General features: G+C 42.5%; 1 pseudogene; it reads left to right on the plus strand.

Moving 5' to 3' along the window:
* Window positions 1-984: 984 nt before the first annotated feature.
* On the plus strand, window positions 985-5,719 carry LOC139420153 (myelin-associated glycoprotein-like; annotated as a pseudogene).
* Window positions 5,720-16,612: the final 10,893 nt, after the last annotated feature.

Genomic DNA, 16,612 nt, shown 5'->3' on the forward strand with positions numbered 1-16,612 from the left:
TTTTAATATTTGATAATTATCCAATGATATTAGGCCACTCTTGGCCATGATTACAGACACCTGTGTCTTTTGACACTATATAAACGAGTGTTTGTGATTATACCCTGATGAAGACAGATTTTTGCATCTGAGCTCCTAGAGTGTGCGGCTCTCTTTTATTTGAAAGTTTTTCATATTGAAACATAATGTGACAACCATATGTTTTGTATCAAACTCTAATTTAACTTTTCTTTTTTATATTTGAATAAATTAATTGTGGATTTTGGTTCATAATTTTACTATATTTTTTAAATCCCACAGATATTCCCATTCAAGCATGTGAGATACGGGAGAGGGAGATATGGGAGATACAGGAGATACGGGAGATACAGGAGATACAGGAGATACAGGAGATACGGGAGAGGGAGATACGGGAGAGGGAGATACGGGAGATACAGGAGATACAGGAGATATGGGAGATGGTTTTGCTGCCAAAAGTTTATTTTAGCAATTTATTGGGGGCAGACTTAGTGATTCAGGGGCCCGTTTCAAAATGCTGCTGACCTGTCCTACCCCAAAAAAAGGGACATTAAATACAGTAGTATTCCTTTAAAATGGTTTCTCATACACATATTAGGAAGTATTTCACTGATGAGATGTGAGATGTGCCACATGAATTTCAGCACTTTAGTTAGTCATACCTCACTATGTGTGTGACAGTTTCTGCTGTAGACAGTTTACGTTACCGTCTAAGGCAAGTATCGACTTCTTCACTATATTTTCTGTTCATTTTAATGTTCAAAATAAATGAAAGGAGATTAATTCTGAGTAATGAGATTCAATATGTTCTAATGTACTGCTGTTTGTTCAAGTATTAGCTTTACAACTGAAGGACATTGTGTATTTGATATGGGGATGGTTTAATGTGTTGTGTGAGTTAAGTTACTCCACCAGTAAGTGTATGTTTGTACTGTTTCAGGTGATCAGTAGTGTGTGAGTTCTCACATGGCTTGTTCTGAGAACATGTTTTTTCTCATTGGCCTCTTTATGTCAGGTGAGTCTTCCACACAACAACAACTAGTTATGAATCAGACATTAAAACATAACCACAAGACATTATATTTTATGGGATGTGCTATATTCCAGCTTTTTAATTGTGTAGAAAAGTGTACAGTTAATTCCTGATTAGTATATTTTAATAGTCTGGATTTAAACTGCTGTGAAAAAGTTATAGCATATTTTTGATACTGAACATTATCAGATATTCAATCAAAAGATGACATTATATAAATGGAAACTGAGTGAACAAATAACACAACATTTACATACTTATTTCATTTATTTCTTAAACAAAGTTATGCAACACCCAATGCCCCTGTGAGAAAAGTAATTGCTCCCTTATACTAAATAACTGGTTGTGCCTCCTTCAGCTGAAATGAAAACCAACTATACATTTCCTGTAGTTGTTGATCAGTCTCTCATGTTGCTGTGGAGGAATGTTGTCCCACTCTCCCATGCAGAACTGATTTAACTCAGTGACATTTGTGGGTTTTCAAGCATGAACTGTCACAATGTCTCATTTGGGATTAGGTCTGGACATTGAGTAGGCCATTCCAAAACTTTAAATTTGTGGTTTTTAATCATTTTCATGTAGATTGTGTGTTTTGGAATGGTGGCACAACCAGTTATTGAGAGTAAGGGGGCAATTACTTTTTCACACAGGGGTATTGGGTGTTGCATAACTTTGTTAATGAAAGAAAATAAATAACTATAAAAAAAGTTTATAAACTCAAGTTCCCTTTATCTAATATTAGGTTTTGGTTGAAGATCTGATAACAGTAAAAAAATAAGTAAAAATAGAGAACCATAAAGGGGGAAATACTTATTCATGTCCCTGTATGTTCATGTGAAACCGACATCAGTGTGCAGTTAACAGTATAGCTTCCACCACTGTCCCTGTATGTTCATGTGAAACTGACATCAGTGTGCTGTTAACAGTATAACTTCCACCACTGTCCCTATCACCACTCCTTGACAACATACCTACCAATTGAAAAATCACCTGTACATAGAAATAAGTTAGTATTATGTGAGCGGACCAAGTCATTTGGTGTCACTAAAACAGAAAGGTGGAATAAACAAGTCAGGAGTAGGTTCTTGGTTGAACGCAGTTCTCTATTGAGAGATTTCTGACAACACTTCAACACAATCAATGAGAATCTCCCAAGGAACAACATACATCTTCTTCTTTAGATAACACAGGAACACAAGACGATTATCTTTAAACTTTAACAACAACCACAGATTTGTCACTGTCTTAATGGCTCTTCTTTGGCTAGCTCCCTTCTCTTGGTAGCTATTCTACACAGAGGGTTTGTCTCTCCTCTCCCTGCTGGTTCCATCCTCTCTCTTATAGGGGAAAGAGATATGTCATTAGTACCGTCAGCTGTGCTTAATTACCTCTGGTTACCTTGTCTCAACATGCCTTGTTGGGCTACTATCTGTGAGCCCAGCCTGCCCTCTGGTGGTCCTTCCACAACTATTATTATAGGGAGAGACTGTAACAGTGATGGGTATAAACCCTGGATTGCTGATTCTATGTAACGGCCAATGAGAGACTATGAAACCACCGGTCTCTATATATGGTACTCCCCAGAAGAAGCAGTCCTCCATGATAATGAATAGAATTCTACAGTATTTAAATCAAATGTTTCAAGGACTATATTACATGTATTTCAGTATTTTGTTGTAGAAGGGACAGTAAAGTTAGTACTCTATAAATAAAACACTTTAATATCTTTACATGTTTATTATTTAATTTGTTATGTTCAGGTGATATAAAAAGCATTATCTGGAGCACACCCAGAGAAAATGACTTAGTGTAGAGGTGCTGACTAACGGTGAATACACTGTAAGCTATAAAAACAAAGAGAGTTGCACACTCTATATATATATAAACTCCCAGTAATTTATTGGGTAAAACACCAACGTTTCGGGATCACTGTTCCTTCTTCAGGGTAAAGTCATGAATGCTTGAACCAGGTTATGTAGACAAACAGTGTAATTAGTGCAACCAATGACAATCATAAGGGTTGTGTCACAATTATGAGGTTAATTAGAGTGAATTGAGTGAAACTGGCTGTATGGTAGACCATTCCTGAGGGGAAGGGGATGCATACTATCCCCACGTAGCAGGGTATTGAGGTCTGTTGGCTTTGTGTACAAGTCTGTATGTAATGCACCACTCTTTGATGATCCATAAGTCCAGGCAGTTTGTATTTCTCTCAACAGTGAACAGTGAATTTGAGATATTCAGAGCTCTCGCTTAGCAGAGTTTGGAATCCATTTAGTTCCTGCTGACTTCCTTCCCAGAGCACAAAGACATCATCTATGTATCTCTTCCATGAGAGGATTTTAGAAAGTAGGGAGTGTGTGTCTGTTTTGTGAGTGTTTCCTCAAATTGTTCCACATATAGTTTCTCATAGTTGGGGGCAAAGGAAAAAAGGAAAAACTCTGGTTTAAAGATGAAGCAGCTATTGGATAATACCAATTTAGTGAGTTTCAAGATTTAATCATTGGCTGGAGAAACGGTAGGGTCTCTCTACTGAAGGAAGTGTTGTAGGTCACAAAATATAATTTAAAAGTTTGCATTAAAGTGTCTGTAATAGAATATACTTGTCTAAAACGAATATAGACATTAATAAATGCATTTCTATAGCTTCCAACATCTGTTTTACACTGAAGGAGGAGTAACAAGATGGCTGTGCAGTTGCCTCCAAACAGAGGCCCCTGTCAGTCATCTAGGGTTAATACATATCATTGGACTGAACTGAAAATACATCAGAACCTCCCTGATGTTGTCCTTTATGTTGCAGGTGTTTTGGCCTGTTTTGGTCGACGAGATTTTATCGCCACAATGCCAGATAGACTGGATGTACTGACTGGCTCCTGTGTGCAAATCCCATGTTCATTTGATATTCATGACACACAGAAAACATTTAACAGCACAATACTACCCTCTGGAGTGTGGATTAAAGAAAACTCAAACTTTCGTGAGCGTCCGGACAGAGTGATATTTAACAGTAGTGAGACGGTCAACAGATATCAAGGGGAGATAACTGGAAACATGTCCCAGAAGAACTGCACCACAGTCTTCTTCAATGTAACCACCAGTTACTCTGATATATACTACTTCAGGATTGAGAGTCAACCATTCCGTGGAACAGATCCTGATAAGTCTGTTAATATAGTTGTCAGTGGTAAGAGACAATTTATCTTAAAACCAATTTTTTTTTTCCAGTTTAGATTCCTTGCATCAAAGATAAGAGTTGAACAAGTGGACAGTTTAACTGTTAGTGTAAAATATATTTATCTACAATGTATTACAGATTTTCCTTCCAGTCCCATCATTACTGTCTCAGGTGAGGTGAAGGAAGGGACCCCTGTCAGTTTGAACTGCTCTGCTGTCGCTCCCTGTCCCGAACACCCCCCTGAGCTGACATGGACTCTCCCAACACAGTTCACACCTGAGAACCAACTGCATAAGAATCCAGACCAAACCAAATCAGTTCTCTCCACGGTGACCTTCACTCCGTCATACCTTCATCATGAGAAGAACATCACTTGTACTGCAGTCTACCCAGTAGGGACAAGCAACAAGACAGCTGAACATAACATGATGCTTAACGTTTCATGTAAGATTTAGTAACCGGTTCCAGTAGAATAGATCATTCTATCATGTTTTCACTGATAATTGTAATAGAGTGGTTTTGATGAGACTATTCAATATACCATATCCAGATACATTCTATATGAACCCCTCTCCCCCAGTCTCTCCTAAGGACACCTTGGCCTCCATCAGTCCAGCTGATTCAGTATCAGTGGGCAGCTGTGTTAATCTGACCTGCAGCAGTACAGCCAACCCTCCTGTGACAGACTTCACCTGGTTCCAGATCAGTGGGGGTAAACGAACACAGGTAGCATCTGGACAGAGTTACACCCTCAATGTGACTGTTGGTGATGGAGGACTGTACTACTGTGAAGGAAGAAATAGTCACGGCTGTGGGAAGTCGAATGAAGTTCAGCTGGCTATAAAAGGTAAAATTGGCACGTAGGGCACAATCGTAGGTTTGATATACAATACATATATTCAAAAGTATGTGGACACCCCTTCAAATACGTGGATTCATGTCAGAGGACGTTTAGGGGGAGATAACCACACCGAAAGCAATGCCACATCCTATAAGAACATGAAATAATAACAGAATAGTTGTTGGACTTTGACAGTGTTTTGTTTAGATTGGAGCTCATTTGTTGACAAAATGAAATTCTTTACTCCTGTCAGTTTAATTGACATTTTCATTGACATCCACTCAGTATGTGTTGTGTAACCTGCTGACCTTAGAGTTTTACACATTACTGAGCTTAGAGCTTTACACCTGTTCCTCTCTCTGTGTTCTCTCCACAGAACTCCCCGGTTGGGACAGTGTGTACTAACCAGGCCACAGCCGGAGAGGAACCAGAGGAACCTGCAGAAGACCAGTCTGAAGAGATCCACTACGGTGACATAGACTTCTCCAAACTACAGACCAAAGAGATCCCAGCTGCAGCCCAGGACAGGGTCCAGGGACAGGAGAGTGAGTACGCTGAAGTCAACGTGACTGGGAGAGGGGCCCAGGAACCACCTCTTAACAACCTAGATGGGCTTTATGCACAAGTGAATAAAACAGGTGGATGCTAAGCATTTTGCAATTGGGTATCAAGTGTTTTTATGTAGAGTATTGTCATTGTGTATTAGTTTCTAATGGTACTTTTGTTACATTTATAATTGTGTGCTCTTTAATTATCTGCATATTTGTAGAATTTTCTGGGGTGAAAAGTGTTTAACTGTTACTATAGTGTTGATATGATGATGCAGGCTACTGTTTAATTTTGGACCATTTATTTTGAGTGTTGAGTTCACAGAGCATCTGTTTAATGGGTTCCAGTATAGAGGAACTGCTGAGTTCAACTAGCTCACTGAAGGCAGTTTAAGACCACATAAAGTCAATGATGACTGAGGAGAGAAGACACAGTTAGTTGGAGAGACAGTGGTCTGATACAAGACAGGAAGTTGGTGAAGTAAGTCTACATGATGTCAGAATGGTGTTAAAATCTACTAGTCACCGTTTATCTTCCTCTTTTGTGCAGTTCCCAGAATAATAATATCTATTTTCAGTTTATATCTATTTAGAAGTAATTATTTCAGTTTTTATGTTGAGTGTTAAATTGAAGAAACAATTGAGACTGAATTTCAGGTTGTTTGTTAATTGCCCTGCCATTAAAACCTTTACATTCAATTTCCATGAAATCTTTTGGTCTTATTGGTCCAACATTTAACATATCTCATTAAAATCGATTCTATTGAGATTTTGTGTCACTGTTCTACACACAATGTGGAGTTATGTTTTTAGACATAAAAATGAAAAGCTGAAAGTCAATATGTATTCAACACCTTTTCCATGTCAAGCCTAAATGAGTTCAGGAGTAAAGATTTCCTTAACTAGTCACATGAGTTGCATGGATTCACTCTGTGTGCAATGCTAGTGTTTAACATGATTTTTAAATGACTACCTCATCTCTGTACCCCACACATACAATTTTCTGTAAGATCCTCAGTCAAGTAGCAACTTTCAAACAGATATAAACAGCTTTTCCATTGCCTCACAAAGAAAGGCACCTGTTTCTAGATGGGTAAAAAGAAAAGATATCTGACCTTGAAAACCCCTTTGAGCGTAGTGAGTTTATTAATTACACTTTGGATGGTTTATCAATACACCCAATCACTACAAAGATACAGGCGTCCTTCCTAACTCAGTCGCCGGAGAGGAAAAACACTGCCCAGGGATTTCACCCACAGGAGGTTGGTGGCACATTAATGGGGGAGAACGTACTCGTGGTAATGACTGGAGCAGAACAGGTGGAATGGTACCAAATACATCCAACATGGTTTCCATGTGTTTGATTCCATTCCATTTGCTCCGTTCCAGACATTATTATGAGTTGTCTTCCCCTCAGCAGCCTCCACTAATTTCACCATAAGGTCAATGGTGACTTTAAAACAGTTACATAGTTTAATGGCTGTGATTGTGAGAAAATTGAGGATGGATCAACAACATGTTAGTTACTTCGTAATCCAAACCTAAATGAGAGACTGAAATGATGGAAACGTACCAAATAAAAAATATTCCTAAACATGCATTCTGTTTGCAATTAGTCACTAATGGAAAACTGCAAAACATTTGGACAAGAAATTCACTCTATGTCCAACATATCGTTGAGTACCACACTTCATCTTTTCAAGCATGGTGATGGCTGCAATATGTTATGGGTATGCTTGTCATCAAGTGTTTTAGGATAAAAATAAATGGAATAGAGCTAAGCAAAGGCAAAACTAGAGAATAACCTGATTTCGACTTCTTTTCAACAGACACTGGGACTCAAATTCACCTTTCAGCAGGTCAATAACCTAAAACAAACAGCCAAATATACACCAGAGTTGCTTACTATGACAATATTGTATGTTCCTAATTGTCCAAGTTACAGTTTTGATGGGCTTGAAAATCTATGACAAGACTTGAAAATGGCTGTCAAGCAATGATCAACAACCAATTTGAAAGAGCTTGAATAATTTTTTAAAAGGATAATGTGGAAATATTGTTCATTTCAGATGTGCAAAGCTCTTATAGACTTAACAAGAGACTCACAGCTCTTTTTGATGTATTTTTATTTCACCTTTAGTTAACCAGGTAGGCCAGTTAAGAGCAGGTCTCATTTACAACTGCCACCTGGCCAAAATAAAGCAAAGCAGTGTGACACAAACAACACAGAGTTACACATGGAATAAACAGACAGTCAATAATACAATAGAAAAAGTCTATATACAGTGTGTGCAAATGAGGTAGGATAAGAGAGGTAATGCAATAAATAGGCCATAGTGGCGAAATAATTACAATATAGCAATTAAACACTGGGGTGATAGATGTGCAGAAGATGAGTGTGCAAGTAGAGATACTGGGGTGCAAAGGAGCAAAATAAATAATAGTGTGGGGATGAGGTAATTGGATGGGCTATTTACAGATGGGCTATGTACAGGTGCAGTGATCTGTGAGCTGCTCTGACAGCTGGTGCTTAAAGTTAGTGAGGGAGATATGACTCTCCAGCTTCAGTGATTTTTGCAGTTCGTTTCAGTCATTGACAGCAGAGAACAGGAAGGAGAGGCAGCCAAAGTAAGAATTGGCATTGGTGGTGACCAGTGAAATATACCTGCTGGAGCGCGTGCTATGGGTGGGTGCTGCTATGGTGACCAGTGAGCTGAGATAAGGCGGGGCTTTACTTTGCAGAGACTTGTAGATGACCTGGAGCCAGTGGGTTTGGCGACGAGTATAAAGCGAGGGCCAGCCAACGAGAGCATACAGGTCTTAGTGGTGGGTGGTATATGGGGCTTTGGTGACATTCAGATGACACTATGATAGACTGCATCCAATTTGTTGAGTTGAGTGTTGGAAGCTATTGTGTAAAGGACGTCGACGAAGTCGAGGATCAGTAGGATAGTCAGTTTTACGAGGGTATTTTTGGCAGCATGAGTGAAGGATTCTTTGTTGCGAAGTAGTAAGCCGATTCTAGATTACATTTTGGGTTGGAGATGTTTAATGTGAGTCTGGAAGGAGAGTATACTGTCTAATCAGACACCTAGGTATTTGTAGTTGTCCACATATTCTAGGTCAGAACCGTCCAGAGTAGTGATGCTGGTTAGAGTTGCCCTGCCCTATACAAAACACTCACAAAATTTGAGTTTGCTATTCACAAGAAGCATTGCCTAATGTGAACTGTACCTCAAACAAAAGAGATCTCAGAAGACCTAAGATTAAGAATTGTTGACTTATATAAATCTGGAAAGGGTTACAAAAGTATCTCTAAAAGCCCTGATGTTCATTAGTCCACGGTAAGACGAATTGTCTATAAATGGAGAAAGTTCAGTAATGTTGCTACTCTCCCTAGGACTGGCCTTCCTGCAAACATGACTGCAAGACCACAGCGCAGAATGCTCAATGAGGTTAAGAAGAATCCTCGAGTGTCAGCTAACGATTTACAGCAATCTCTGGAACATGCAGACATCTCTGTTAACAAGTCTACGATATGTAAAACACTGAACAAAAATGGTGTTCATGGGAGGACACCACAGCGCTACTGGCAAAATATTCTGTGGACAGATTAAACTAAAGTTGAGTTGTTTGGAAGGAACACACAACACTAAGTGTGGAGAAAAAAAGGCACAACACACCAACATCAAAACCTCATCCCAACTGTAAAGTAGGGTGGAGGGAGCATCATGGTTGGGGTCTGCTTTGCTTCCACAGGGCCTGGACAGCTTGCTATCATCATCGGAAAAATTATTTCCCAAGTTTATCAGGACTTTTTGCAGCAGAATGTAAGGCTATCTGTCCTCCAATTGAAGGTCAACAGAAGTTGAGTGATGCAACAGGACAACAAACCAAAACACAGAAGTAAATCAACAACAGAATGGCTTCAACAGAAGAAAATACACCTTCTGGAGTGACCCAGTCAGAGTCCTGACCTCAACCCGATTGCGATGCAGTGGCATGACCTCAAGAGAGCAGTTCACACCAGACATCACAAGAATATTGCTTAACTGAAACAGTTCAGTAGTACAGAAAACGTTTGGTTGAGGTTATTGCTTCCAAAGGAGGGTAAACCAGTTATACAATCCAAAGGTTCACTAACTTTTCCCACCCTGCACTGTGAATGTTTACTCGTGTGTTCAATAAAGACGTGAAAACGTATAATTGTTTGTGTGTTAGTTTAAGCAGACTGTGTTTGTCTATTGTTGTGGCTTAGATGAAGATCAGATTAAATTGTATGACCAATTTAAGCAGGTAATTCCAAAGGGTTCACATACTTTTTCTTGCCACTGTAAACTCAGGGTACCAAACGCTGTCTTCCAATCCTAGATAGGAGAGCATTTTCTTAACCATATCCCTTTTACCCAACCTATTTTTATTTATGTATTTAACCTTTATATAATCAAAGTGGAGTGAAAAGAGTGTCTCTGTCAAGTTCTGACCTTTATTTCCTTTGTTTTATATTCATTATTTAGTATGGTCAGGGCGTGAGTTCGGGTGGGCAGTCTATGTTTGAATTTCTATGATTTGGGGATTTCTATGTTTCGGCCTAGTATGGTTCTCAATCAGAGGCAGGTGTCATTAGTTGTCTCTGATTGAGAATCATACTTAGGGGGCCTGGGTTGCACTGTTTGTTTGTGGGTGATTGTCTATGTTAGTTGCTTGTGTCAGCACAGTCCTTATGATAGCTTCCCGGTCTTTATTTGTTTATTGTTTTTGTATTCAGTGTTCAGTTCTTTCTTTAATTAAACATTCATCATGAACACATACCACGCCGCAATTTGGTCCTCTGCTCCTTCTCGCCTCTCCTATTCAGATGAAGAGGAGGAAGATCGTGACAGAATCACCCACTTTCCAAGGACCAAGCGGCGTGGTAAAAGACAGCGACGACAGCAGCAGCAGCAGCAACAACGGCGGCCAGCATCACAGGACTCCTGGACATGGGAGGAGATATTGAACGGAGATGGACCCTGGGCACAGGCTAGGGAATATCGCCGCCCCAAAGCAGAGCTGGAGGCAGCGATATGAGGAGGCAGCACGGCAGTGCGACAGGTACGAGAGGCAGCCCCAAAAAATGTTTTGGCGGAGGCACACGAGGTGTGGAGCTAAGCCAGGTAGCAGACCTGAGCTCACTCCTCGTGCTTATTATAAGCAGCGCGTTACTGGTCAGGCACCGTGTTATGCGGTTAAGCGCACGGTGTCGCCAGTACGTGCCCATAGCCCGGTGCGCTATAGGGCAGCCCCCCGAGAGTGTCATGTGAGTGTGGGCATCCAGCCAGGGCGTATGGTGCCTGCTCAGCGTGTCTGGTCGCCGGTACGCCGTTTCGGGCCAGGGTATCCTGCACCAGCTCTGCGTGCTGTGTCTCCGGGGCGCTGGGAGGGTGCAGTGCATCCTATGCCTGCGCTCCGCTCGTGCCGGGCAAATGTGGGAGAGGTGCGGGTAGTAGGCACTAGATCTCCCTTGCTTACCCACATCCCGGTTCAACCTGTGCCTGCACTCTGGAGGGTCCGGGCTAGAGCAGTGATCCAGCCTGGGGGAGTGGTGCAAAGGCTGCGCACCAGAGCTCCAGTGCTCCCCCATAGCCCGGTCCTTCAGGTGCCTCCTCCTAACACCAGGCCTCCTGGAGGTCTCCCCAGCCTGGTGGGTTCTGTGGCAGCCCCACGCACCAGGCTGTCTCTCTGTCTCCTCTCTACAGGTGGTCCGGCGCTGCCGGAGTCTCCCGCCTGTCCGGCGCTGCCGGAGTCTCCCGCCTGTCCCGAGCTGCCGGAGCCCCTCTGTCCCGAGCTGCCGGAGCCCCTCTGTCCCGAGCTGCCGCCCTGTCCAGTAGGGTCATTGAGAAGGGTTGCCATGGTTAGGAAGCCACGGAGGCGGACTAAGACGATGGTGAAGTGGGGTCCGCGTCCCGCGCCAGAGCCGCCACCGCGGACAGACGCCCACCCAGACCCTCCCCTATAGGTTAAGGTTTTGCGGCCGGATTCCGCACCTTTGGGGGGGGGGGGACTGTCACGTTCTGACCTTTATTTCCTTTGTTTTGTATTCATTATTTAGTATGGTCAGGGCGTGGGTTGGGGTGGGCAGTCTATGTTTGAATTTCTATGATTTGGGGATTTCTATGTTTTGGCCTAGTATGGTTCTCAATCAGAGGCAGGTGTCATTAGTTGTCTCTGCTTGAGAATCATACTTAGGGGGCCTGGGTTGCACTGTTTGTGGGTGATTGTCTGTTAGTTGCTTGTGTCAGCACAGTCCTTATGATAGCTTCACGGTCTTTATTTGTTTATTGTTTTTGTATTCAGTGTTCAGTTCTTTCTTTAATTAAACATTCATCATGAACACATACCACGCCGCATTTTGGTCCTCTGATCCTTCTCGCCTCTCCTCTTCAGATGAAGAGGAGGAAGATTGTGACAGCCTGTGGCATCCAGCCCACCAGGCTCCTCTTTGCAAATAGACCTCAAAGAGGAAGTTGGTGTAGGAGAAGTTGAGTGGTGTGTGAGAATCACTCAGATACAATTACAGTTACTCTGTTTCATACCAAGTCTGTTTTTCATGTTGAAACATAATGTGACAACCATATGTTTTGCATCGAACTCAAATGTAACTTTTACTTTTTTGTCTTCAGTCAAATGGATAGTGGAGTTTGGTTCATGATTTAACTATTTTTAAATCCCACACACATTCCTATTCAAGCCTGGCAAGAATCGACTTCTTCACAGTATCTTAAATATGAGTAATGAGATTCAATATGTTCAAAGTACTGCTATTTGTTCATGTATTAGCTTCACAACGAAAAGACATAGTGTATTTGATATGGGGATGGTTCAATGCAATGTGTTGTGAGTTCAGCTACTCTACCAGTAAGTGTATGTTTGTATTGTTTCAAGGAATCAGTAGTGTGTTCTCACATGGCTTGTTCTGGGAACATGTTTTTTCTCATGGGGCTCTTTATGTCAGGTGAGTCTTCCACACAGCAACAACTAGTTATGAATCAGACAGAGGAATAAGCACAAGTGATGATATTTCATAGTGTGAGCTATATTCCCGTCTGTCTCAATGTATAGAAAAGTGTACAGATAATTCCTGATAAGTAGAGTTTAATAGTCTGGATTCAAACATTATGTGCTCCAGATATGTGCATGATCCAGTTTAGGGCATGGAGTTGTGACATCAGGACTCCACCTTCCGGCGCCGACAGAGATGGCCGCCTCGCTTCGCGTTCCGAGGAAACTATGCAGTATTTTGTTTTTTTATGTGTTATTTCTTACATTGGTACCCCAGGTTTAGGTTTCATTACATACAGTCGGGAGGAACTACTGAATATAAGAGCAACGTCAACTCACCATTACGACCAGGAATATGCCTTTCGCAAAGCGGATCCTGTGTTCTGCCTTCCACCCAGGACAATGGATCGGATCCCAGCTGGCGACCCAAAACAACGACGTCGTAAAAGAGGCAAACGAAGCGGTCTTCTGGTCAGGCTCCGGAGACGGGCACATCGCACACCACTCCCTAGCATACTCCCAGTCTCTTGACAACAAGGTTGATGAAATCCAAGCAAGGGTAGCAAGGGTAGCATTCCAGAGAGACATCAGAGACTGTAACGTTCTTTGCTTCACGGAAACATGGCTCAATCGAGAGACGCTATCAGAGTCGGTGCAGCCAGCTGGTTTCTTCACGCATCGCACCGACAGAAACAAGCATCTTTCTGGTAAGAAGGGCGGGGGTGTATGCCTTATGATTATCGAGACGTGGTGTGATCATAACAACATACAGGAACTCAAGTCATTCTGTTCACTTGACTCACAATCAAATGTCGACCGCATTATCTACCAAGGGAATTCTCTTAGATTATAATCACAGCTGTATATATTCCCCTCCAAGCAGACACATCGATGGCCCTGAACAAACTTTATTTGACTCTATGCAAACTGGAAACCACATATCCTGAGGCTGCATTCATTGTAGCTGGGGATTTTAACAAGGCTAATCTGAAAACAAGACTCCTTAAATTGTATCAGCATATTGATTGCATAACCAGGGCTGGTAAAACCCTGGATCATTGTTATTCTAACTTCTGCGATGCATATAAGGCCCTCCCCCGCCTTCCTTTCGGAAAAGCTGACCACGACTCCATTTTGTTGTTCCCAGCCTACAGACAGAAACTAAAACAAAAAGCTCAGGCCTGTTCAACACTGGTCCGACCATTCTGATTCCACGCTTCAAGACTGCTTCGATCATGTGGATTGGGATATGTTCCGCATTGGTCCAACAAGAACATTGACGAATACGCTGATTCGGTGAGCGAGTTCATAAGAAAATGTATTGACGATGTCGTACCCATAGCAACGATTAAAACATTCCCAAACCAGAAACCGTGGATTGATGGCAGCATTCGGTGAAACTGAAAGCGCGAACCACTGCTTTTAACCAGGGAAAGATGACCGGAAACATGACCGAATACAAACAGTGTAGCTATTCCCTCCGCAAGGCAATCAAACAAGCTAAGCTTCAGTATAGAGACAAAGTAGAGTCGCAATTCAACGGCTCAGACACAAGAGGTATGTGGCAGGGTCTACAGTCAATCACGGATTACAAAAAGAAAACCAGCCCCGTCGCGGACCAGGATGTCTTGCTCCCAGACAGAATAAATAACTTTTTTGTCCGCTTTGAGGACAATACAGTGTCACTGACACTGCCCGCAACCAAAACCTGCAGGCTCTCCTTCACTGCAGCCGACGTGAGTAAAACATTTAAACGTGTTAACCCTCGCAAGGCTGCAGGCCCAGATGACATCCCCAGCCGCGTCCTCAGAGCATGCGCAGACCCGCTGGCTGGTGTGTTTACGGACATATTCAATCAATCCTTATCCCAGTCTGCTGTTCCCACATGCTTCAAGAGGGCCACCATTGTTCCTGTTCCCAAGAAAGCTAAGGTAACTGAGCTAAACGTCTACCGCCCCGTAGCACTCACTTCCGTCATCATGAAGTGCTTTGAGAGACTTGTCAAGGACCATATAACCTCCACCCTACCTGACACCCTAGACCCACTCCAACTTGCTTACCGCCCAAATAGGTCCACAGACGACGCAATCGCAACCACAATGCACACTGCCCTAACCCATCTGGACAAGAGGAATGCCTATGTGAGAATGCTGTTCATCGACTACAGCTCAGCATTTAACACCATAGTACCCTCCAAACTCATCATCAAGCTCGAGACCCTGGGTCTCGACCCCGCCCTGTGCAACTGGGTACTGGACTTCCTGACGGGCCGGCCCCCAGGTGGCGAGGGTAGGTAACAACATCTCCACCCCGCTGATCCTCAACACTGGGGCCCCACAAGGGTGCGTTCTGAGCCCTCTCCTGTATTCCCTGTTCACCCATGACTGCGTGGCCATGCACGCCTCCAACTCAATCATCAAGTTTGCGGACGACACTACAGTGGTAGGCTTGATTACCAACAACGACGAGACGGCTTATATGGGAGAGGTGAGGGCCCTCGGAGTGTGGTGTCAGGAAAATAACCTCACACTCAACGTCAACAAAACTAAGGAGATGATTGTGGACTTCAGGAAACAGCAGAGGGAGCACCCCCCTATCCACATCGACAGGACAGTAGTGGAGAGGGTAGTAAGTTTTAAGTTCCTCAGGAGGCTGAAGAAATTTGTCTTGTCACCAAAAGCACTCACAAACTTCTACAGATGCACAATCGAGATCATCCTGTCGGGCTGTATCACCGCCTGGTATGGCAACTGCTCCGCCCACAACCGTAAGGCTCTCCAGAGGGTAGTGAGGTCTGCACAACGCATCACCGGGGGCAAACTACCTGCCCTCCAGGACACCTACACCACCCGATGTCACAGGAAGGCCATAAAGATCATCAAGGACAACAACCACCCGAGCCACTGGCTGTTCATCAAAGGTGCATCAAAGCAGAGACCGAGAGACTGAAAAACAGCTTCTATCTCAGGCCATTAGACTGTTAAACAGCCACCACTAACATTGAGTGGCTGCTGCCAACACACTGATTCAACTCCAGCCACTTCAATAATGGAAATTGATGGAAAAACATATCACTAGCCACTTTAAACAATGATACTTAATATTATGTTTACATACCCTACATTACTCATCTCATATGTATATGTATATACTGTACTCATCTCATATACTGTATCATCTACTGCATCTTTATATAATACGTGTATCACTAGCCACTTTAAACTATGCCACTTTGTTTACATACCCTACATTACTCATCTCATATGTATGTACTGTACTCGATACCATCTACTGCATCTTGCCTATGCCGTTCTGTACCATCACTCATTCATATCTTTATGTACATGTTCTTTATCCCCTTACACTTGTGTGTATAAGGTAGTAGTTGTGGAATTGTTAGGTTAGATTACTCGTTGGTTATTACTGCATTATCGGAACTAGAAGCACAAGCATTTCGCTACACTCACATTAAAACCTGCTAACCATGTGTATGTGACAAATACATTTGATTTGATTTGATTTGTATATTGAAATTAGTTCATATATTTTGCTGCAGAAGGAGAGATAGACTGTACTGAAAAGATCATATTACCTCCCTGATGTTGTCCTTCATGTTCCAAGTGTTTTGGCCTGTTTGGCCAACGAGATTTGATTGCCACAATGGCAGATAGACTGGACGTACTGACTAGCTCCTGTATGCAAATCCCATGTTCATTTGATAGTCCTTACTATAAATTGAACAGCACAATACTTACCTCTGGAGTGTGGATTAAAGAATTACCAGTCTTTGGTGGGCGTCCGGACAATGTGATATTTAACAGTAGTAAGACGGTCAACAGATATCAAGGGTAGATAACTGGAAACATGTCCCAGAAGAACTGCACCACAGTCTTCTTCACTGTAACCACCAGTTACTCTGATAAATCGTCATTCAAAGCCTCAACAAGTCTGTT

Source organism: Oncorhynchus clarkii, chromosome 11 (assembly GCF_045791955.1).
Source record: "Oncorhynchus clarkii lewisi isolate Uvic-CL-2024 chromosome 11, UVic_Ocla_1.0, whole genome shotgun sequence".
Classification (NCBI taxonomy): domain Eukaryota; kingdom Metazoa; phylum Chordata; class Actinopteri; order Salmoniformes; family Salmonidae; genus Oncorhynchus; species Oncorhynchus clarkii.